The sequence below is a fragment of the Oncorhynchus nerka genome, linkage group LG8 (assembly GCF_034236695.1).
Source record: "Oncorhynchus nerka isolate Pitt River linkage group LG8, Oner_Uvic_2.0, whole genome shotgun sequence".
NCBI lineage: Eukaryota > Metazoa > Chordata > Actinopteri > Salmoniformes > Salmonidae > Oncorhynchus > Oncorhynchus nerka.
The window spans coordinates 50,360,050-50,383,423 of NC_088403.1; positions in this window are offsets into that span (position 1 = coordinate 50,360,050).

The window sequence follows — 23,374 nt, forward strand, 5'->3', positions numbered from 1 at the left end:
TTGTTCTGAGATTCGAATGGAAAAATACTGGGAGCTGAGTTTTGCGCACCAAATGCCACGCAGACACCAAGAGGGACACTTGGCAATTGTAGTCTCTTATGGTCAATCTTCCAATGATATGCCTACAAATACGTCACAATGCTGCAGAGACCTTGGGGAAACAAGATAAAGAGTCCGTTCATTCCTGTCGCATTCACAGCCATATAAGGCGATCATGGAAAACGTAGCCTCAGAAATCCTGTGCATTTCCTGGTCGGTCATACATCTTGGTTTTGCCCGAAGCATTTGTTCTAAGGGACTCACAGTGAAAATCTTTGCAGTTCTGGAAACGTAAGACTGTCTTCTTTCCAAAACTATCAATTCCAAGCATATTCGAGCATCTTTTCGTGACAAAATATTGCGCTTAAAACGGGCACGTCTTTTTATCCAAAAATGAAATACTGCCCCTAGAGTACTAACAGGTTAAAGGGGAACCATTTTTTTCTTCTTAGCCCGTTCCCACAGTATTATCAAATACATAATCAATCTAATAGGTCGGTGTGACTGGTAGATATCAAATCAAATCAAATCAAATGTATTTATATAGCCCATCAGCTGATATCTCAAAGTGCTGTACAGAAACCTAGCCTAAAACCCCAAACAGCAAGCAATGCAGGTGTAGAAGCACGGTGGCTAGGAAAAACTCCCTAGAAAGGCCAAAACCTAGGAAGAAACCTAGAGATGAACCAGGGGGTGGCCAGTCCTCTTCTGGCTGTCCCGGGTGGAGATTATAACAGAACATGGCCAAGATGTTCAAATGTTCATAAATGACCAGCATGGTCAAATAATAATAATCACAGTAGTTGTCGAGGGTCCAGCAAGTCAACACCTCAGGAGTAAATGTCAGTTGGCTTTTCATAGCCGATCATTAAGAGTATCTCTACCGCTCCTGCTGTCCCTAGAGAGTTGAAAACAGCAGGTCTGGGACAGGTAGCACGTCCGGTGAACAGGTCAGGGTTCCATAGCCGCAGGCAGAACAGTTGAAACTGGAGCAGCAGCACGCCCAGGTGGACTGGGGACAGCAAGGAGTCTTCATGCCAGGTAGTCCTGAGGCATGGTCCTAGGGCTCAGTTCCTAGAAAGAAAGAAAGTAAGAAAGAGAGAAAGAGAGAGCATACTTAAATTCACACAGGACACCGGAGAAGACAGGAGAAGTAATCCAGATATAACAAACTGACCCTAGCCCCCCGACACAAACTACTGCAGCATAAATACTGGAGGCTGAGACAGGAGGGGTCATAGAGAAGTGTACACTGTAAAGGGGTTACTGTGAATTTGACAGTAGCTTAAAAACTATCAGCTACTACTGGGCAAAGCAGACCAAAAGGACATTTTGAAATATTCAACCATTTAAGAGATATGACCTGCTGCCACTCCAATCTATCCCCAAAACAAATGAATTGGGCACTATAACCATGTATGAGTTAAATTGGTACAGCATTCTCACTCATGGGTAAAAATAAGCCTCTTACAAGGCACACCTCAAAATATGTTAATGTGTTGTTAATATGTTAATGTTAACAACAATACTAATACCAATACTAGTGGTAAAAATGTTTTTGGTAATGTACTGTATTCTGTGGGGTGGAATTACAGTACCATTTGAAATATAGCACTTATTTGCCCAGCCCACAACATTTTCCCATAATGCACCATCATTTACAGTATGCTGCAGTAAAACATTTCAGAGTATTTTACTGTTGATAATATTTAAAAAATTGCATAGACTTTATAGTTTTCCGTAACAGTGTAGTTTCGCCCTTGTTTTTGAATTTAAGAATGAGGAAACCGGCTAGAGTAATTGATTTTTGACTGGGGTAGAGGACTCTTGCTAAGAATTAGAGAGCAAATTAAAATATAAACATTTACATTTTTGAGGATTTACAGTTCCACATAGTAAACATAATATGGACAAATACAAGATATCACAATATAATTTACATTGAGTGTACATGTCACGTGTGCTCCCTCTCCGACCTCCGACCAGACTGCTAGTTATGGCGCACACCTGTCACCCTCATTACGGGCACCTGCCCGTCATCAGACTCACATGGACTCCGTCACTTCCCTGATTACCTTCCCTATATATGTCACTCCCTGAACTTGCTTCCTGACACAGCCCACTCGTTACAGAATAACGCCTCACCTAAGGGAAGCATCAGGGAGTTGTTTTTTTGTTGTTTTGGTGGAAATGACCTCGGGCCCGGGAGCCGCTACAGGCTCTCATGCCTCAGACAGATCGTCAGGCTCTCATGCCTCCGACGGTTCGCCAGGCTCCCCTGCCTCAGCCGGTTCGCCAGGCTCCCCTGCCTCAGCCGGATTGCCAGGCTCCCCTGCCTCAGCCGGATCGCCAGGCTCCCCTGCCTCAGCCGGATCGCCAGGCTCCCCTGCCTCAGCCGGATCGCCGGGCTCCCCTGCCTCAGCCGGCTCATCGGGCTTTCATGCCTCAGCCCCTATCGTCAAGCTCAGGAACGCCCCGGAGAGGGGGTACCGTCAGGTATGCTCTCTCTCCGGTGCTCTAGGTTGCCATGCTCCCGCGTCTCAGCCAGACTGACAGGTTTCCCGTGCCTCAGCAGAGGTGACCGGTCCTCTCTTGATCCCCGGGATCGTCATTTGGTCGGCATCCTGCAGCTGAAGCCGCGGGTCGGGGAGCGGGTCCTGTCACTTGTGCTCCCTCTCCGGCCTCTAGGCCACCAGACTGCTCGTTATGGCACACACCTGTCACCATCGTTACGCACGTCATTAGACTCACCTGGACTCCATCACTTCCCTGATTACCTTCCCTATATATGTCACCCCCTTTGGTTCCTTCCCCAGACGTTATTGTTTCTGTTTCATGTCTGTGTGCTGTTAGTGTATCTTGTTTTGAATTATGTTTATTTTATTAAAACACTCACTCCCTGAACTTGCTTCCCGACTCAGCTTATATCGTTACTGTACAAAACATGCTCTTTCCATGACATAGACTGACCAGGTGAAAGCTATAATCCCTTATTGATGTCACTTGTTAAATCCACTTCAATCAGTGTAGATGCCATACAACTCTCCTTCCGTGGCCTCCAATTGCTCTTAAATACAAGTAAAACTAAATGCATGCTCTTCAACCGATCGCTGCCTGCACCTGCCCGCCTGTCCAACATCACTACTCTGGACGGCTCTGACTTAGAATATGTGGACAACTACAAATACATAGGTGTCTGGTTAGACTGTAAACTCTCCTTCCAGACTCACATCAAACATATCCAATCTAAAGGTAAATCTAGAATTGGCTTCCTATTTCGCAACAAAGCATCCTTCACTCATTCTGCCAAACATAACCTTGTAAAACTGACCATCCTACCAATCCTCGACTTCGGCGATGTCATTGACAAAATAGCCTCCAATACCCTACTCAAATTGGATGCAGTCTATCACAGTGCCATCCGTTTTGTCATCAAAGCCCCATATACTACACACCACTGCGACCTGTACGCTCTCGTTGGCTGGCCCTCGCTTCATACTCGTCGCCAAACCCACTGGCTCCAGGTCATCTACAAGACCCTGCTAGGTAAAGTCCCCCCTTATCTCAGCTCTCTGGTCACCATAGCAGCACCCACCTGTATCACGCGCTCCAGCAGGTATATCTCTCTGGTCACCCCCAAAACCAATTCTTCCTTTGGCCGCCTCTCCTTCCAGTTCTCTGCTGCCAATGACTGGAACGAACTACAAACATCTCTGAAACTGGAAACACTTATCTCCCTCACTAGCTTTAAGCACTAGCTGTCAGAGCAGCTCACAGATTACTGCACCTGTACATAGCCCATCTATAATTTAGCCCAAACAACTACCTCTTTCCCTACTTTATTTATTTATTTATTTAGCTCTTTTGCACCCCCATTATTTCTATCTCTACGTTGCACATTCTTCCACTGCAAATCAACCATTCCAGTGTTTTACTTGCTATATTGTATTTACTTCGCCACCATGGCCTTTTTTTTTGCCTTTACCTCCCTTATCTCACTTCACTTGCTTACATTGTATATAGACTTGTTTTTCTACTGTATTATTGACTGTATGTTTGTTTTACTCCATGTGTAACTCTGTGTTGTTGTATGTGTCGAACTGCTTTGCTTTATCTTGGCCAGGTCGCAATTGTAAATGAGAACTTGTTCTCAACTTGCCTACCTGGTTAAATAAAGGTGAAATAAATCAAATAAAAGACGAAGGGGAGGAGATGGGCTTAAGGATTTTTAAGACACTTGAGAGATGGATTGAGTTCAAAGGGTGAAGGGACAAGACAATATGTAAGTGTCTTTGAACAGGGTATGAAGTAGGTGCCAGGCGCATCGATTTGTGTCAATAACTGCAAACTGTTTTGTTGCTTAAATGTTTCCTGTGTGTATCAAGAATGGTCCACCACCCAAAGAACATCCAGCCAACTTGACACAATTGTGGGAAGCATTGGAGTCAACATGGGCCAGCATCCCTTGCGAAACACTTCCAACACCTTGTAGAGTCCATGCCTTGACGATCTGAGGGTAAAGGGGGTGCAACTCAGTATTAGGAAGGTGTTCCTAATGTTTTGTACACTCGGTGTACATGCCATTTAGCAGACACTTTTATCCAAAGCTACTTACAGTCATGCGAGCATACATGTTCGCACTGGTGGCCCCAGTGATCTGTCATGCTCTTATCTGAGCAATAAAGTGATATCTGTATCAAAATCATTGAACTTGGTGCTATCTACTAGTTCTGAAATACTCTCCATGTCCCTTTCATTGCAAATTAAATTATTTTAATGACCAATAGGGGGCAGAACAACAGTATCTAAGTAAATGCACCTCCAGTCAATCTTTTTCTCAACACAAGTTGAAATCTCTCTCCCTTCCAAATTGGCCAACTTTTAACATATAGATAAATGTCAAACCTAAATAGATTGCCTTATTGATACAGAGGTATGCTATTATCCAAAAAGTAGCGTTACAACCAAAAGCTACATTGGAGCATTTGTATGCTAGAGGTATAATGGCTTTAATACATTAATTATTAATTATTATTATTATCATAAAAATTAATGACCGGTGATGGCACCGTGTCACCACATCCAGGACGATTGATATTGCTACACACAAACGATTTCCTGATAGATCTTGTCTCGACCTTAGCCCTAAGCAGCTGAGTTGTGCATATTGAGTGTTGAATGGGGAATTGCATGGAGATTTGTGAGGGTATATTAACAACACATAACACCTGTGCTGTAGAACAGTGGTTCCCAAACTGTGGGTCGTGACAAGAGTCCGGGTGGGCAGTGGGATTTCCTAGGTAGTAGTATGTTTTTTTGCGACTCAATAGACACCTCAATTAGTGGGTCATGGAGCAAAGCAAGACATTTAGGAACCTCCGCTGTAGACTACAACACTTCTGAAGCTTCTGTAGTTCGACATTCGACATAGCCTTTTCCTCCTCCCTCTCTTCCATTTCCTCCTTCTTCCTCCACGACAGAGTAGAAAGCCAGTCTTACATTTGACGTTTCTATGGAAACCCTGTAGCCACCATGAACTCATGAGTTAATTTCCCCGTGGGCAGTTGTAAAGTCTGGCTAGCTCTGCTACTCTAGCAAGCGGTCTAATTGTATGTCTCACTGCCCCCTGACATTTATCAATCAATGTTGCATTGCCTCATGGGAAGGGAGCCTGTGACAACATTAGAGGCCTCACATGACGTAGCTGTTTACACCTCTGCTTAAAAGGCAGGTAGCATGAAAATAACCACATGTAACATGTGGATTTGCATTACAATACACATCAAAAGTCCCGTGCAAAGTTACACCTCACATTTTCTAGATATTACATAAAACCGATCAGAAATCCAAGGAATACCGAAGTCCCTCTGGAATTGTGCTAAGAGAGAAGATTGGGGCCGTCCACCGGGTCTATTTATGTTAGGAAAGGATGTGTAGCAAAAACATTGACACATCGTTCCTATGACGGCGACAGAAGTATCAAGATTTTCAGATCTGCGCGATGTGACCGACAGCCTTCATCTTGGCGTGGGTGAATGTGTTGAGAGGTGTCACTGGCCACTCGTCACTGGTGGTGTGAACAAGAGAGGAAAACAGTGTTCCAACATGGACACACGCACATCACCCACTCACTGAATGGGGGATTCCATTGCCTTTTTCTCCATACTACTATTATTAGTATTACTATTACTGACCACTAGGCTACCTGGGGCCGAAAGGTTGCAAGATGACAAGGTTCAAATCTGTCGCTCTGCCCCTGAACAAGTCAGTTAACCCACTTTTCCTAGGCCGTCATTGAAAGTAAGCATTTGTTCTTAACTGACTTGCCTAGTTAAATGGCCTATTTATTGGCTTACCTCCCTTATCCTACCTCATTTGCACACACTGTATATAGACTTTTTCTATTGTATTATTGACTGTGTCATGACGTTGGCCTCTTTGGGTATAGCAGGCCCATCCCCCTCTCCCTGCCTCCCCCTTGCCTCCTTCAACTAGGTTGCTGTGGTCAGAGAGACGTCGTAAATTCCTGAGAAGACCCTGCCACATGGCCACACAGTAGAGAGAGAGTAGATTTTCATGGAGAACAAAGGAAATCCTTCCACCTCACAGAACTTGAGGTACGAACAAATTTCATGTTCCGGAGAAAGTATAAAAGATCGGTGAAGAATCCAGCTACGAACTGGTCCATTTGTCACAACTTGGAGAAGCTCATGGGAGACGGTGTGGCCACATTACCATAACGCTGTTTATATAATAGCCTCAGATATTAGGTTTACATCTAATTGTTGTATAAGATGAATGATACTGTTTACAATGTGATTTTGGACTGTTTAATGAAGGAAAACTCAAAAAAGGGAATTGGATTTGAACTAAATCAGAGGACCGCCCCTGAGCCCAGTTAGGGTCAGACATCCTGGGACAGCCTTTTCTGCCATTCTGAGATGGCTAAAGGTTGCAGACCATATTTTTCTCCATTAGGAGGACAAAGGTTGTAGACCATTGCGGAATATTTTAACCATACCACGTGGTTAAACTGTTAGACTATCAATACCGACAGAATAAGAACAAGTCTTTAATATTAATTACTAGTCTGCAGCTAGGAATTCGGTATCATTGAACGGGAAGAACGACAACCGCCGAAACAACCATTCTATAACGAATGTCACTCTGAACTATCCCCTCTAACCACAACCGAGAGAGAGAGGAGAGAGACGGACAATTCTACAAACGAAATGTACTTTTCACCAGCGATCAAGACGACACACTGAGCGTAAATATATATATATTGATTGCAATTGTCCCCGAATGAGTGAGCGTTCATGTGCAAAGGATTAGCATTTCAACTGTTAGAATTATCACTCTTTAGTGACTTCTTAGTCGACCCCCACTTCCCTTTTTGTCTAACAAGCTGCCATTTCGGTTTAGCCCACTAGGGCACATTCTCCTATCATTTCATGTAACCACATTTACCTTGTTTGTTTGTTTATGCATTTCTGTGAATTACTTAGTTAGTAATAAATAAATGATTTAAGACAATTGATGTATGGATGACTCATAGTGAAGACTGGGTTCGTGCAGATAACCAACAATTTACAACATTTGGAATGAGACTAACGTGAGGTAAAGTAAATAATTCATTAATTCGAAGACTAATGGATCAGATAAAATACCTGAAAAGTTACTTTAGGAAATGATAACTTTGTAATCTGAATATTTTTCCTTGGTTCCCCGACTTCCTAGTAATTACGGTTACATGATTAATCAGTCTAATCGCGTAATAACTAATTACAGAGAATCTTCAGTTAATGATAGTAAAGACACGTCAACTGTATGTTTGTTTATTCCATGTGTAACTCTGTGTTGTTGTTTGTGTCACACTGCTTTGCTTTATCTTGGCCAGGTCGCAGTTGTAAATGAGAACTTGTTCTCAGCTTGCCTACCTGGTTAAATAAAGGTGAACTAAATCAAATAAAATTAAAATAAAGGTAAAAAAAATCAATAATAATTAAAAGCTCAGAGCCGACCAACATGCTGCTCTGGGACAAGGTTCCACTTTGAGACAGGTTTAATACAATGCTCCAGGTGTTACGATCAATGAGTGGAGTCAGGCGCAGAGAGCAAAAGGATGTGGGAAAAACACGCTTAAATGTCCAGGAAAAAATAACATGAACAAAAGTAGGAAACAAATGATCAGAAATAACAATGGACAGCGCGAAACCCGAAAATGCAAACAAAATCACTCTAACACAAAACAGACGAACAAGCCCGCACGAAACAGAAACTGGCTGAACAAACTTAAATAACCCCACCCTAACAACCAAACAAGAAACAGGTGATACCAATTAGACAAAACCAAACAAACACAGAACAAAGGATTGGTGATAGCTAGTAGACCGGTGACGACGACCGCCGGGCGCCACCCGAACAAGAAGGGGAGTCACCTTCGGTAATATTCGTGACACCAGGGTCCAATAGAATACTATTTCCTGACGTCTTTTGTTGGTTGACATGGATTCATGTGGCAAACATCACCTGAAAGTGGCAAATTTATTAACAAAATGTTATTTTGAAGATACTGTTTCGTTTTCAGAAGGGAGAGGAAGAGGCCACTTCTAACAAAGAATCCAAGATGACTACTGTCATAAACATCTTTGATCATACCTTTCCTTCACATTATCCAGTCAACAATATTTCTGATTCAGTCTCAACTAGCAATTACAGTGCCTTCCTAAAGTATCCACGCCCATTGACTTTTTGCACATTTTGTTGTGTTACAGCCTGATTAAGATTTTCTTTTACCCTATAATGTCAAAGAATAATGAAATATTTAAAAGCTGAAATGTAAGTATTAAGTATAAGTATTCAACACCTTTGTTATGGCAAGCCTAAATGATAGGAAAACCTAGTTAAGTCTGCTATCCACCAGACATTTGGAGATGAATTCACCTTTCAAAAGAACAATATCCTAAAACACAAGGTCACATCTACACTGGAGTTGCTTACTAAGAATACAGTGAATGTTCTTGAGTGACCGAGTTACAGTTTTGACTTAAATCTGCTTGAAAATCTATGCCAAGACCTGAAAATGGTTGACCAATGACCAATATGACAGAGCTTGAATAATTTTGAAAAGAATAATGGGCAAATGTTGCACAATCCAGGTGTGGAAAGCTCTTAGAGACTCATCGCTGCCAAAGATGCTTCTACAAAGTATTGACTCAGGGGTGTGAATACTTATATAAATTAGATTGTCATTTACATTTGTAAACATTTCTAAGAAAAAGTTTTCACTTTGTCATTATGGGGTGAAAAACACCCATTTAACAACAAAATGTCGAATAAGTCAACGGGTTGGAATACTTTCTGAAGACACTGTATATCGACTTGGCTTTTAATACTTGCGAAAAATGATAAAAAATGTAACCAACCCGGTCCAATTCCTGATGCAGAGTTACGCTTTTGGCCACGTTTGCTATTGATCTCAACAACCTCTTTATCTTTTTATTTTCCTCTAGGTATTCACTTTATTAGTCTCATATTCTCTGCCAGGTTGACAATTATGAGCAACTATTAATGTGGCTTTATTCATCCAGGAGTAGCATTCATTTTGTTCCATCTGTTACAATAGATTTATTGTCATTCGACCATTTTATCTTATCCTGTAAACATAGCAAAACAGCTGCTTGCTTCTTGTTATAACTGATAAGGGCTAATAAGCTGAAAGTAGAGCGCTAGGCAGCACACAAACATTGATTTGCCATTCCAATAAAATTGCCATGCGAAAGATGTGCAGAGCAGCATCTAAAGCAACATTAATACTGCTCAAACTATGCCTGAAGATTGAGGCTCGGATATTAGAGATGGTGGACTAGATTTGTTGGACTTTTGATGAGAGATCATTGAAAGTATGACTTACAGAAAATTGTATGTAGCATGATATTGATCAGGTACTGAAATAAATATGTTTATATTCTGTGTGTTTTTCAGGTCTGGGCAGATACCCATTGAGGACAGGACTTAAGAACACTACAGTTGACAGTAGGCCTAGAGGGAAGTAAGCATTTCTGGACGGTAACAACTGAGCTGAATTAAATGAAACGTTAGAAGAAGGAATTCAAGTAATGTCTCTAGATAAGCCAGAGTTACAAAGTAGGGGGAAAAAACACAGATGGAAAAATATGTTCAGTGGCAAATGAAAAAAATCTTAAGACATTACATTAAATCATTATTTGAATGTTTAGTTTAACTTTGTGGATACCTTCTATGTTTACTTCTCTCTGGAAAAGAAGCAGGTACAGACTCTGCACCCAACAAGTGCCAAACAAACACTTGGTGAAAGCCTACGTGTGATCCCTAGTCCATACAATCTCCATTTTTTGTGAACTAAATTGGCTTCGCACAAACTAAATAGCTAATTACTGCCATCCAGGGACATGGCTTGGTGAATCCACACCTCTCCTCTTAGTGTTATGATGTAGCAGGAAAGGTATTAAAAGGGTTCATCATGCTCATTAGCAAGGTGGGCCCATATGGTGCCCGAACAGATGCCTGCATTGCTTCTTACATCAACAGACATTTTTCTAAAATCTAAACTCGACGGGGAAACCACCATTCATCTCGGAGATGTATGTACATTTCAACCAAGCCATGGATTGCTGTATTGCTTCTCAATATGTTTTTTTTTCTTAAAATAAAATATAAAAAGGCACACACATACAGGCATGAACGAATGCACACAGGCATGCTCTATGGTAAGAACCATCTCAGTTCCCGGGGCAAAAACCCTGTGCTCTCCTGGAGCATGAGTACAGGACAAGGCTGCTTCCGTCCATTCTGTGACAGCTGCCGGGAGCTGACATTGTGGTAGTCCATGTGGGGTCAAACAACACTAGGAGGGCTAGCTCGGAACTGCTGAAAATTGATTTTAAAGTAGCTCTGAAAGATTCCAAAAAGCGGCCAGTTATTTCAGGTCCAGTACCACCATTGGGCCGTGGGTTTGAAAAATTCAGCAGGCTACTGGCATTACACACCTGGCTAAAAGATTACTGTAGCACTGTTGGAATAACTTTTATAGATAACTTTGACACCTTCTGGAAACAGAAGATGCGCTACATCCAAATCATCTTGGTTCCTGGATTCTGTCCACACATTTCAAGGCTGCGTTGAGACAATCATTTATCAATGATCCACAAACCCAGATAATCCATCCCATTGTGTCACTGATTTGTGGTAATGCTGCTGCAAATGTACATTATCCCAGGGCTGATGGCAGTCACAGTGTAAGTATCATCATTTATGTCCCTCTAACTCTCCTGAATGCTCCTGTCAATCCTACAGTTATTGAGTAATCATGTGCCTATGAACCAGAGTTATACTGTTAGCACTGAGGTGGTGTGCCCTAGGAGGAAGTCCACTGTGTGCAGCTCACATGCACTATAAGCTTCAACATAAATAACATTGTCATGTCTACTTCCGATAAGCTTCCCTGTAAAAGCAATAAAACAATAAAGCATCATAGAAAAGTTCTAAAAATAGCCCACATTAACATACAGTGCATTCAGAAAGTATTCAGACCCCTTGACTTTTTCCATCTTTTGTTACATTACAGCCTTATTCTAAAATTGATTCAATCGTTTTTTCCCCTCATCCATCTATACAGAATACACCATACAGTAGGGCAAAAAATAATTTAGTCAGCCACCAATAGTGCAAGTTCTCCCACTTAATAAGATGAGAGAGGCCTGTAATTTTCATCATAGGTACACTTCAACTATGACAGACAAAATGAGAGAAAAAAATTCCAGAAAATCACATTGTAGGATTTTTTATGAATTTATTTGCAAATTATGGTGGAAAATAAGTATTTGATCAATAACAAAAGTTTCGCAATACTTTGTTATATAACCTTTGTTGGCAATGACAGAGGTCAAACGTTTTCTGTAAGTCTTCACAAGGTTGTCACACACTGTTGCTGGTATTTTGGCCCATTCCTCCATGCAGATCTCCTCTAGAGCAGTGATGTTTATGGGGCTGTTGCTGGGCCACACGGACTTTCAACTCCCTCCAAAGATTTTCTATGGGGTTGAGATCTAGAGACTGGCTAGGCCACTCCAGGACCTTGAAATGCTTCTTACGAAGCCACTCCTTCGTTGCCCGGGCGGTGTGTTTGGGATCATTGTCATGCTGAAAGACCCAGCCACGTTTCATCTTCAATGCCCTTGCTGATGGAAGGAGGTTTTCACTCAAAATCTCACAATACATGGCCCCATTCATTCTTTCCTTTACACAAATCAGTCGTCCTGGTCCCTTTGCAGAAAAACAGCCCCAAAGCATGATGTTTCCACCCCCATGCTTCACAGTAGGTATGGTGTTCTTTGGATGCAACTCAGCATTCTTTGTCCTCCAAACATGACGAGTTGAGTTTTTACCAAAAAGTTATATTTTGGTTTCATCTGACCATGACATTCTCCCAATCTTCTTCTGGATCATCCAAATGCTCTCTAGCAAACTTCAGACGGGCCTGGACATGTACTGTCTTAAGCAGGGGGACTGCAGGATTTGAGTCCCTGGCGGCGTAGTGTGTTACTGATGGTAGGCTTTGTTACTTTGGTCCCAGCTCTCTGCAGGCCATTCACTAGGTCCCCCCATGTGGTTCTGGGAGTTTTGCTCACCGTTCTTGTGATCATTTTGACCCCACGGTGTGAGATCTTGCATGAAGCCCCAGATCGAGGGAGATTATCAGTGGTCTTGAATGTCTTACATTTCCTAATAATTGCTCCCACAGTTGATTTCTTCAAACTAAGCTGCTTACCTATTGCAGATTCCAGCCTGGTGAGGTCTACAATTTTGTTTCTGGTGTCCTTTGACAGCTCTTTGGTCTTGGCCATAGTGGAGTTTTGAGTGTGACTGTTTGAGGTTGTGGACAGGTGTCTTTTATACTGATAACAAGTTCAAACAGGTGCCATTAATACAGGTAACGAGTGGAGGACAGAGGAGCCTCTTAAAGAAGAAGTTACAGGTCTGTGAGAGCCAGAAATCTTGCTTGATTGTAGGTGACCAAATACTTATTTTCCACCATAATTTGCAAATACATTCATTTTAAATCCTACAATTGATTTTCTGGATTTTCTTTTCTCATTTTGTTTGTCATAGTTGAAGTGTACCTGTGATGAAAATTACAGGCCTCTCTCATCTTTTTAAGTGGGAGAACTTGCACAATTGGTGGCTGACTAAATACTTTTTTGCCCCACTGTAATGACAAAGCAAAAACAGGTTTTTTGATTTTTTTTTTTAACATTTATTAAAAATAAAAACAGAAATTTTCCATTTACATAATTATTCAGACCCTTTACTCAGTCCTTTGTTAAATCACTTTTGGCAGCGATTACAGCCTTGAGTCATCTTCTCTGCAGATCCTCTCAAGGTCTGTCAGGTTGGATGGGGAGTGATGCTGCACAGCTATTTTCAGGTCTCTCCAGAGATGTTAGATCGGGTTCAAGTCCGGCCTCTGGCTGGGCCACTCAAGACATTTAGAGACTTGTCCCGAAACCACTCCTGCGTTGTCTTGGCTGTGTGTTTAGTGTTGTTGTCCTGTTGGAAGGTGAACCTTCACCCTACTTTGAGGTCCTGAGCACTCTGGAGCAGTACTTTTTTTTTGCCATATCTTCAATCTAAGCCTACAAGAAATTGTGTGCCCTCAGACTATACACAAGAATAGTAAAGCCCCATTTACTGGCTCAAATAGCTGACTAATCAGACTGTTACCAACCTTTAGTAAACTTTTGGAAAAAAATTGTGTTTGACCAGATAGTGATATTTTACAGTAAACAACTTGACAACAGACTTTAAGCACGCTTATAGGGAAGGACATTCAAGATGCATGGCACTTACACAAATGACTGATGATTGGCTGAGAGAAATTGATGATCAAAATATTGTGGGAGCTGTTTTGTTAAACATCAGTGTTGCTTTTGACATTATCAATCTTTGCTGCTGGAAAAACATATGTGTTATGGCTTTACACCCCCTGCTATATTGTGTATAAAGATTTAACCGTCAAACAGAACACATAGGGTGTTCTTTAATGGAAGCCTCCCCAGGTAGAATCAGGAATTCCCCAGGGCAGCTGTCTAGGCCTCTTGCTTTTTTCTATCTTTACTAATGACCTGCCACTGGCTCTGAGTAAAGCCTGTGTGTCTATGTATGCGGATGACTCAACACTATACACGTCAGCTACTACAGTGAGTGAAATTACTGCAACACTTAACAAAGAAATGCAGTCAGAATGGTTGACAATAAATAAGTTAGTCCCAAATATTCTACAATTAAATGTATTGTATTTGGGACAAATCATTCACTAAACCCTAAACCTCAACTAAATCTTATAATGAATCATGTGGAAATGAGCAAGTTGAGGCGACAAAACGGCTTTGAGAACTCTGGATTGTAAACTGCCATGGTCAAAACATGTTGATGCAACAGTAGCTAATAAGTCTGTCAATAATAAAGCGCTACTCTGCCTTCTTAACAACACTATCAACAAGGTAGGTCCTACATGCCCTAGTTTTGTCGCACCTGGACTACGGTCCAATCGTGTGGTCAGGTGCCACAAAGAGGGACTTAGGAAAATTTCAATTGGCTCAGAACAGGGCAGCATGGCTGCCTCTTATATGTACACGGAGAGTTAACATTAATAATATGCATGTCGATCTCTAACGGCTCAAAGTAGAGGAGAGATTGACTTCATCACTACTTGTTTTTGTAAGAAGTATTGACATGCTGAATGCACCGAGCTGTCTGTTTAAAACCTCTCTGGGATAGGATCCAGTTTACTGAATTTCCGCCTAATTGACGTGCCCAAGGTAAACTACCAGTTACTCAGGCCCAGAAGCCAGGATATGTATATAATTGGTAGCATTGGATAGAAAACACTTTGAAGTTTCAAAAACTGTCAAAAGGCAAAAATCCGAAGAAAATCTAATCAGATTTTCTTTTTTTTTGTCCCAGGCTCTTATAATGGAAACCTATTGTTCCTATGTAAATCCGTCTCCAGCGGGACGCCTTTCCCTAAGTTAAACTACTAGCACACAGCTTAGACACCCATCCATACCCCACAAGACATGCCACTAGAGGTCTTTCACAATCCCAAAGTTCAGAACAGACTTTGGGAGGCGCACAGTACTACATAGAGCCATAGCTACATGGAACTCTATTCCACATCAGGTAACTGATGCAAGCAGTAGAATCAGATTTGTTTTAAAGAGTTAAAAATATACCTTAAGGAACAGCAGGGACTGTGAAGAGACACACACAGGCACAGACACACGCTGACACATACACACTATAAGAAACACACTCTACACACACGTGCACATGGATTTTGTATTGTAGATATGTGATAGTAGAGTAGTGGCCTGAGGGCACACACTTAATGTGTTGTGAAAATTGTTATGCAATGTAATATAATGTAATATTTTAAATGGTATGTAACTGCCTTAATGTTTCTGGACCCAGGAAGAGTAGCTAGGAAGTTTTGGGGAAATATTGGGGATCCTTAATAAATACAAATACAATACAAAACACATGCACACAGACACAAACACACACATATATATACACACACACACACACACACACACACACACACTGCCTTACAAAGTAAATAATACAAGCTTTAAGGGAAATAATAGCAGACACACTCCATTTGTACCCTTCATGTACCTTTCCATTGAAATTAGATACTTGCTGGGAGATACATGAATGGCATATCATTACCGCACTAGTAATTTGTCATTGAACAGTAATTGAAGGAAAATACATAGCTTTGGTAAAATAACACACAACACATATTAATTACATGAACCATGAAGACACTTTTTTTGTAAAATAATGGGGCAATAGGCCATATACATGGTTTTATGTAAAAGACTGCGGCAAAAGACCAAATACAGTACATGGTTGTGTTACTCTCCCATATTACTGTGACATTATATAAATATACCTTACAGTACATATACACTGAGTATACAAAACATTAGGAACACATGCTCTCTCCATGACAGACTGACCAGGTCAATCCAGGTGAAAGCTATGATCCCTTATTGATGTCACTTGTTAAATCCACTTCAATTAGTATAGATGAAGGGGAAGAGACAAGTTAAAGAAGGATTTTTAAGCCTTGAGACTGTTGAGACATGGATTATGTATTTGTGCCATTCAGAGCGTGAATGGTCTAGACTAAAGATTTAAGGGCCTTTGAACAATGTATGGTAGTAGGTGCCAGGAGCACTGGTTTAAGTGTGTCAAGAACTGAAACGCTGCTGGGTTTTTCACACTCAACAGTTTTCTGTGTGTATGAAGAATGGTCCACCACCCAAAGGAAATCCAGCCAATTTGACACAACTGTGGGAAGCACTGGAGTCAACATGGGCCAGTATCCCTGTGGAACGCTTTTGACACCTTGTAGAGTCCATGCCTCAATGAATTGAGGCTGTGCTGAGAGCAAAAGAGGTGGCAACTCGATATTCGGAAGGTGTTCATATAATTTTGTACACTCAGTGTACATGGTTTTATGTAAAAGACTGGAGCATAGGCAATATACACAGTGGTGTAAAGTACTTAAGTAAAAATACTTTAAAGTACTACTTAAGTAGTTTTGGGGCGTTTCTGTACTCTACTTTACTATTTATATTTTTTACTACTTTTACTTTCTCTACTTTTACACTACATTCCTAAAGAAAATGTTGTAGTTTTTACTGAATACATTTTTCCTGACAACCAAAAGTACTCCTTACATTTTGAATGCATAGCAGGACAGGAAACATTGTCAAATTCATGTGCTTATCAAGAGATCACGTGGTCATCCCTACTGCCTTGGCCTGGCGGACTCACTAAACACAAATTCATATTTTGTAAATAATCTCTGAGTGTTCCCCTGGCTATATTTTAATAACAATAAAATTGTGCCATCTGCTTTGCGTAATATAAGGAAGTGATTTATACTTTTCATTTTACTTTTGATACTTAGCTATATTTTAGCGATTACATTCACATTTGATACTTAAGTATATTTAAATCCAAATACTTTTAGACTTTTACTCAAGTAGTATTTTGCTGGGTGACTTTCACTTTTACTTGAGTAACTTTCTATTAAGGTATCTATACTTTTACTCAAGTATGACAACTTGGTACTTTTTCCACCACTGGATATACAGTACAGTACATGGTTGTGCTATTCTCCCATATTATCGTAACATTATATCAACATGCATACACATACAAAGAATGTCTGGTCCCACTATAAAACATAACTTAATGAAGCCTTCATAACTTTCATATACAGTACCTTTAATATGACCCTCCATGTATCTTGATGAATGCCACCCCCCCCATCACCACCCTTGCTTTTCATAAACTAACACTCACACTTGTCTTTTACCACTGATTTTGCTGACACAGTAGCTACTCACTGAGAATGTTGTATTCCCTATGACTGTGATATCTGATTGTCACTCTTAACTACTTAAAGATGAATGCACAAAAAATAGCTAAGTCGCTCTGGGTGGGGTCTGCTAAATGAATAACGTGTTCATGTAAAATGTATTACGTCTGCTTAAATGATTTTTGATAGGCTTAGTAAGACTCCATGTATGTTAAAGCCTTTAGAAGTTGTTTGTTTAAAGTAGGACACTGTGTTTCTCAGACTAGCAACACGCTGTAGCCATTCAACAGGGGAGTGAATGAGCAACAAGAACAAGTCTACACAAACGGAGGGATAGATAACTTGATATCTTCATATACTTAAAGAAGCCCCACTGTCAATCAGAATCCATCATGGTATCCAGACAGGAAGGCAAAACACAATCACGTTGAGTTTGTGTTTTCAAACCAGATCAGACAACAAGACTATGGTGGCAGTAATCCTACTGAATCCAACAAAACATTTTGCTTTGCAAACTTTCTGCACCGACCTCAATGCGTTCCGTCATATCAATTTCAGCAGGAGACACAGACTGAGAGAAGAGTGTAGGGAGTCACCTTGGGTCAAGCGTTTTGAAGCTCTTCACCGCAGGCCCAGAAACCTTCCTGCCCCGCGTGTCTAGGCTTGCTCTGGCGACTGTCATCTCCGTCCTTTTGTGCGATGGACTCATTGCACCTGTCTCCTGTCAATCACTCACCACTCTGGCACTGGAGTGACCCTCATTAAGCACTGTGTACCCATATGGCATGGTGGACCGTGTGTGTTTGTGTACAGATGTCGGATTTTAATTGGATCAGTATTTTGTTGCTGAGATTTGTCGTGCGCATTCAAATGAGCAAATCATTCTTTCACTGGAAACCCGGTGTTCTCGTTCTCTCCATGCAGGGGCAGTCATTCGGACCAGTGCCAGCTATAAAAATCACCATCTCGCCTTCACTCGTTCAAACACTAAAAGCAGAAGACAACATTAATAAATGTCCTACTGCTAATGTTGGCCTACTGGTCATATTACTGCAACATTAAAATGTACAAAAGTGTGTCTGAAATGCATCCATACATTAGGCTACACCTAAACTATAGCCTACTGTAGCCTATCAAAACTAATTGCACACACAGGCCCATAGTATCAGATGTAAAGACAAGATGAAATTGAGAATAGTGAGGTAGCCTGTGGAATGGAGTGCAATGGCGCATGAACGAGAGCGACTCTAATAAAGAAAAGAAGGAACATACAGTATATATATATATATATATATATTAGCAAACCTATGGTTACGAAGTTCAATTATGGCCTGGGGTGGGTTAACGGTTAGGGCTGCTGCTTTCAGTGCACACATATAGGCCCACCATGTCAGTGTGTGTTCAATTCTGGGCAACTTCATTCTGAAATAAATAAATCAAGCCTCACGATTGACTTGATTTAGTTACACATTTAAAATATGGACAGTCCAGGGATATTTTACTCCCCCCGATCTTGATAGAAATTACCATACAAGACACTTATTTTACAGATAGTTGTATTTAATGGATAAAACCATTTGGAAACAAATACAAAATACAAAGTGCTGCGTAAATTACTACGGTAGATTTTCCGTGGTCACAAGTTAATACTTCATTTCTATTGTACGGAATGCTTGTCAAATAGATAAATAACACCTTAGTCTGCTCAGAAAGGACTAAGTTGTTCTGATGATAATACCAACCAGAGGGTGAGCGTATCTTGAAAGACTTTGGTTGCAAGCAGGACTAAGGAAACACACACATCATATTTTAGGGAGCGGTAAAGGTGGTGATCAATAATGGTTGCACTTGAGATCAGCTGTGTGGGTGAATTTAGCGTTGTAGCGATGGTTTAAGGAGACGTCAGCTGGCGATAATCTAGTGCCATCGATGGTTGCAGTAGACCCCTTGTTGTTTGATTATATTCTAATATATTCTGTAGCCTGCCATTATCACAAAATGTAAGGTTGTGAAAAACGATAATAGGCTACTGTTTGTGTTTCGCTGAGTTGATGAGCTGATTTGGGCCATAAGTTGATTGAATGATGTACAACTACTATAGAACGATACACGTTCCTCCTGTGTGTATGTTCACCCACGTTTTATAGGTAGGTTATGTATCATTTGTCAATATAGTTATGGTCTTTGGTGTGGACTACCCTTACAAAAGGTGATATTTTCATTGCTAAGCTGTTATGTGCTGGCTACTGTAGCATAGGCCTACTGTACTTTCAGTTTGATGCCGGCATTTGAAGTCATCGTTCTTGTGGATTGAAAGCCTGTATTGTGTGGCTTTAATATTTATTTTATTAAAGCTGTCAAGCTGTTTAGGCTTTTGAGCCTATCCAAAGACAATTTTGATGAGACTACGGATAGTTGAGACACATTTCTTTGATGTGTAAATGATCAGACTATTCGTTTTGCTTCTTGAAAACATTGGAATAAATTAACTTGTGAGCCTAATGGAAACTATAGTATAGACTCTCTAAATTAATACAAAAATGAAAGGCCCAGTGCAGTCAAAAATGTGATTTCTCTGTGTTTTATATATATCCACACTATGAGGTTGGAATAATACTGTGAAATTGTGAAAAGTATGATAATGCCCTTTTAGTGTAAGAGCTGTTATGGAATAGACTGCCTGAAATTTCAGCCTGTTTTGGTGGGATGGAGTTTTAGCCTGCTTGGTGACATCACCAGGTGGTAAATTAGTTAATAGACCAATAAGAAAGAGCGTTCCAAACCTCTCTGCCAATAACGTTTTCCCCTCCCCACTCAGATCACTCCCAGACAGTCGTAGCAACATTCTTGCTTGAGAAATTGCCATTTACTAAGAAGCAATTGTTTTGTTTTCAGTTAAAATAGTAAAAATAAACAATTACAGTAAGGTACTTCATTGTTATCCAGAAAGGATTTGATATTGACCTAAAAACAGCTGCATTGGACCTTTAACGATCTGGTGGTGGAACTCCTCCACTCATTTAGTGCATGAATCCAAAGTGAAATGGCAAACTTGCCATGTAATTTAATGCTTAAAAGTCTTCTTAAGTTTTGAATTTCCACCTCAAAATCTCAGGCCTGAATCTCAGCATAAAGTTTATTTTCTATTTCTTTTCTCCTTCAATACTGGAACCATTTAGCATAGCATCTACGTATTGTTGCTTGCTAGATCTGTGCATGGTCTATGAATCAATTTAACCTACCTACCTGTATTATTTATAATCATGGTTTATGTTGGATATGTACTCACAATCTAATATTATTTGTCCAATGACTTAAACCTTCTTAAAGGTATTTTTGAAGGCGAGGGGCAGTCAAAATCACACGAGACGCACTGTAGCCTGCACGTAGACCACAAAGGCTACTTTAAATGGTACCCAGTCTAAGGTACAATCCCACTGGGCACACACTGGTTGAATCAACGTTGTTTCCATCCCATTTCGATAACATTTTGTTAAACCAATGTGAAATAGATGTGGAATTGACTTCTGTGCCCAGTAGAATGTATGTATGTCCATCTGCCCCCTGGCGGCGATTCTAAATATTTCTTCAGATATTCCAATTCTTCTGCTGCGGCAATATTTGCCTCCGGCAACGAAATGGGTCAAATTATGATCTGACATCTGGATGTGTGTGTGTGTGCCGTAAGTGTGTGTATGTATGAGTGTGTTTACCCTGAAACAGATTGGCCTGGAGGACAAGGCCAACCTCCAGGTCGGATCACTCACAGAGAACCTCATTGTCACGGTTACACTGATGGGGGAAATATGGCAGACGAGGTGGGGGCAACCATAATGGCGCCCTCGCAGCTGCTTGCGAATGTCATCCCAGATGTCCCCTATATCCAACAATAGCAGAAAGAGGATGATCACAGGACACATGGAGTAATTTCTCAGTGAGACCAAGGAGAGAGAGCCAATTCATGAGCGAGCCGATTGATGCAGTCTGGGTGGCATTGGAGTGGATCACTATTAAGCATGCCCTCCAAATAATATTGGGATTACAGCTTGCGGGTCATCTAATCTTCCTAGAAATTAGATACCATTTTCAAGGTCCTTTGGATAGTGTGGGCAGGATATTGTCAAAGTCATTTGGTTTGTGTGGGCAGGATATTGTCAAAGTCTTTTGGTTTGTATGGGCAGGATATTGTCAAAGTCATTTGGTTTGTATGGGCAGGATATTGTCAAAGTCCTTTGGTTTATATGGGCAGGATATTGTCACGGTCCTTTGATTTGTATGGGCAGGATATTGTCACGGTCCTTTGGTTTGTATGGGCAGGATATTGTCAAGCTCCTTTGGTTTGTATGGGCAGGATATTGTCAAGCTCCTTTGATTTGTATGGGCAGGATATTGTCACGGTCCTTTGATTTGTATGGGCAGGATATTGTCACGGTCCTTTGATTTGTATGGGCAGGATATTGTCAAGCTCCTTTGGTTTGTATGGGCAGGATATTGTCACGGTCCTTTGGTTTGTATGGGCAGGATATTGTCAAGCTCCTTTGATTTGTATGGGCAGGATATTGCTCCATGGGCAGGATATTGTCCTTTGGTTTGTATGGGCAGATATTGAAGGTCCTTTATTTGTCAGGATAAGTCCTTTGGTTTATATGGGCAAGTTATTGTCATGGTCCTTTGATTTGTATGGGCAGGATATTGCCAAGGTCCTTTGGTTTGTATGGGAGTATCAGGCAAGGTTGACTTGGTTGAGAAACTACATGTGTGTGTCCCCAACGATCCTATTTCATGCAGAGTTTTTGAAAATCTTATTTAATAAATGTGGTGGTGGGACCCTGCCTAAATAGATTTTACAGTAGATTTAAACTTGGGTAAAATATAACAACAACTAAAAATAGTTTGGTTTGGGTAGGGTGGCAAAGTAATGGGTATATCTTCAAGAATAGAAGGAGAGAGGAGAGTAGCCTTTTATTAAATCAGGTTTCTCTTGGTTATCAGATGTGACGGCAAATGGTTTAGTCTAGGATAAAAGCAGAAATAATGTTCTCAAAAAGGCACATTCACACGGCCAATAAATTAAATACACTATAATAACCTGAAAACTTGTGTTTTCCCTTTGGATATTTATTATATTTGACTTATTGCTAGACTCTTTAATTCAATAAAAAATGAATGTAAAGGAAACCTCAACATATAGTGTCTTAATAGGGCGTTGGGCCACCACAAGCTGCAAAACAGCTTCAATGGGCCTTGGCAAAGATTCTACAAGTGTCTGAAACTCTGTTGGAGGGACGCAACACCTTTCTTCCACATCACCAGTCTTGATGCATAAGTCAATAAATTGCATTCAATGCAACAAGATACACGTCACCAGTCATTACGCATCAGTCAATGAAATGAATCAATTAAAACAGATATGCATCAAGGGTATTGACACATAAATCAATACATTAATATATTGCCTTTAAAGCAAAAAGGTTGGTGATAAAGCTGCAATAGATAACTTGTTCAGAGACTCAGACAGACATACAGACATACAGACAAACAGACAGACATAGACAGACAAACATACATACATACTCACAGACAGGCAGGTAGGAAGAAAGGCAGACAGACAGACAGACAGACAGCTCACTGGGCACACCACATAATTCCAACTGGAAATTGTATGGCCCAGTACATCACTGGGGCCAAGTTTCCTTCCATCCGGGACCTCTATACTAAGCGGTGTCAGAGGAAGGCCCAAAAAATGATCAAAGATCCCAGTCGCCAAAGTCATAGACTGTTCTCTTTGCTACCGCATGGCAAGCGGTACCGGAGCGCCAAGCCTAGGTCCAAAAGGCCCCTTAACAGCTTCTACCCCCAAGCCATAAGACTGCTAAACAATTTATCAAATGCCCA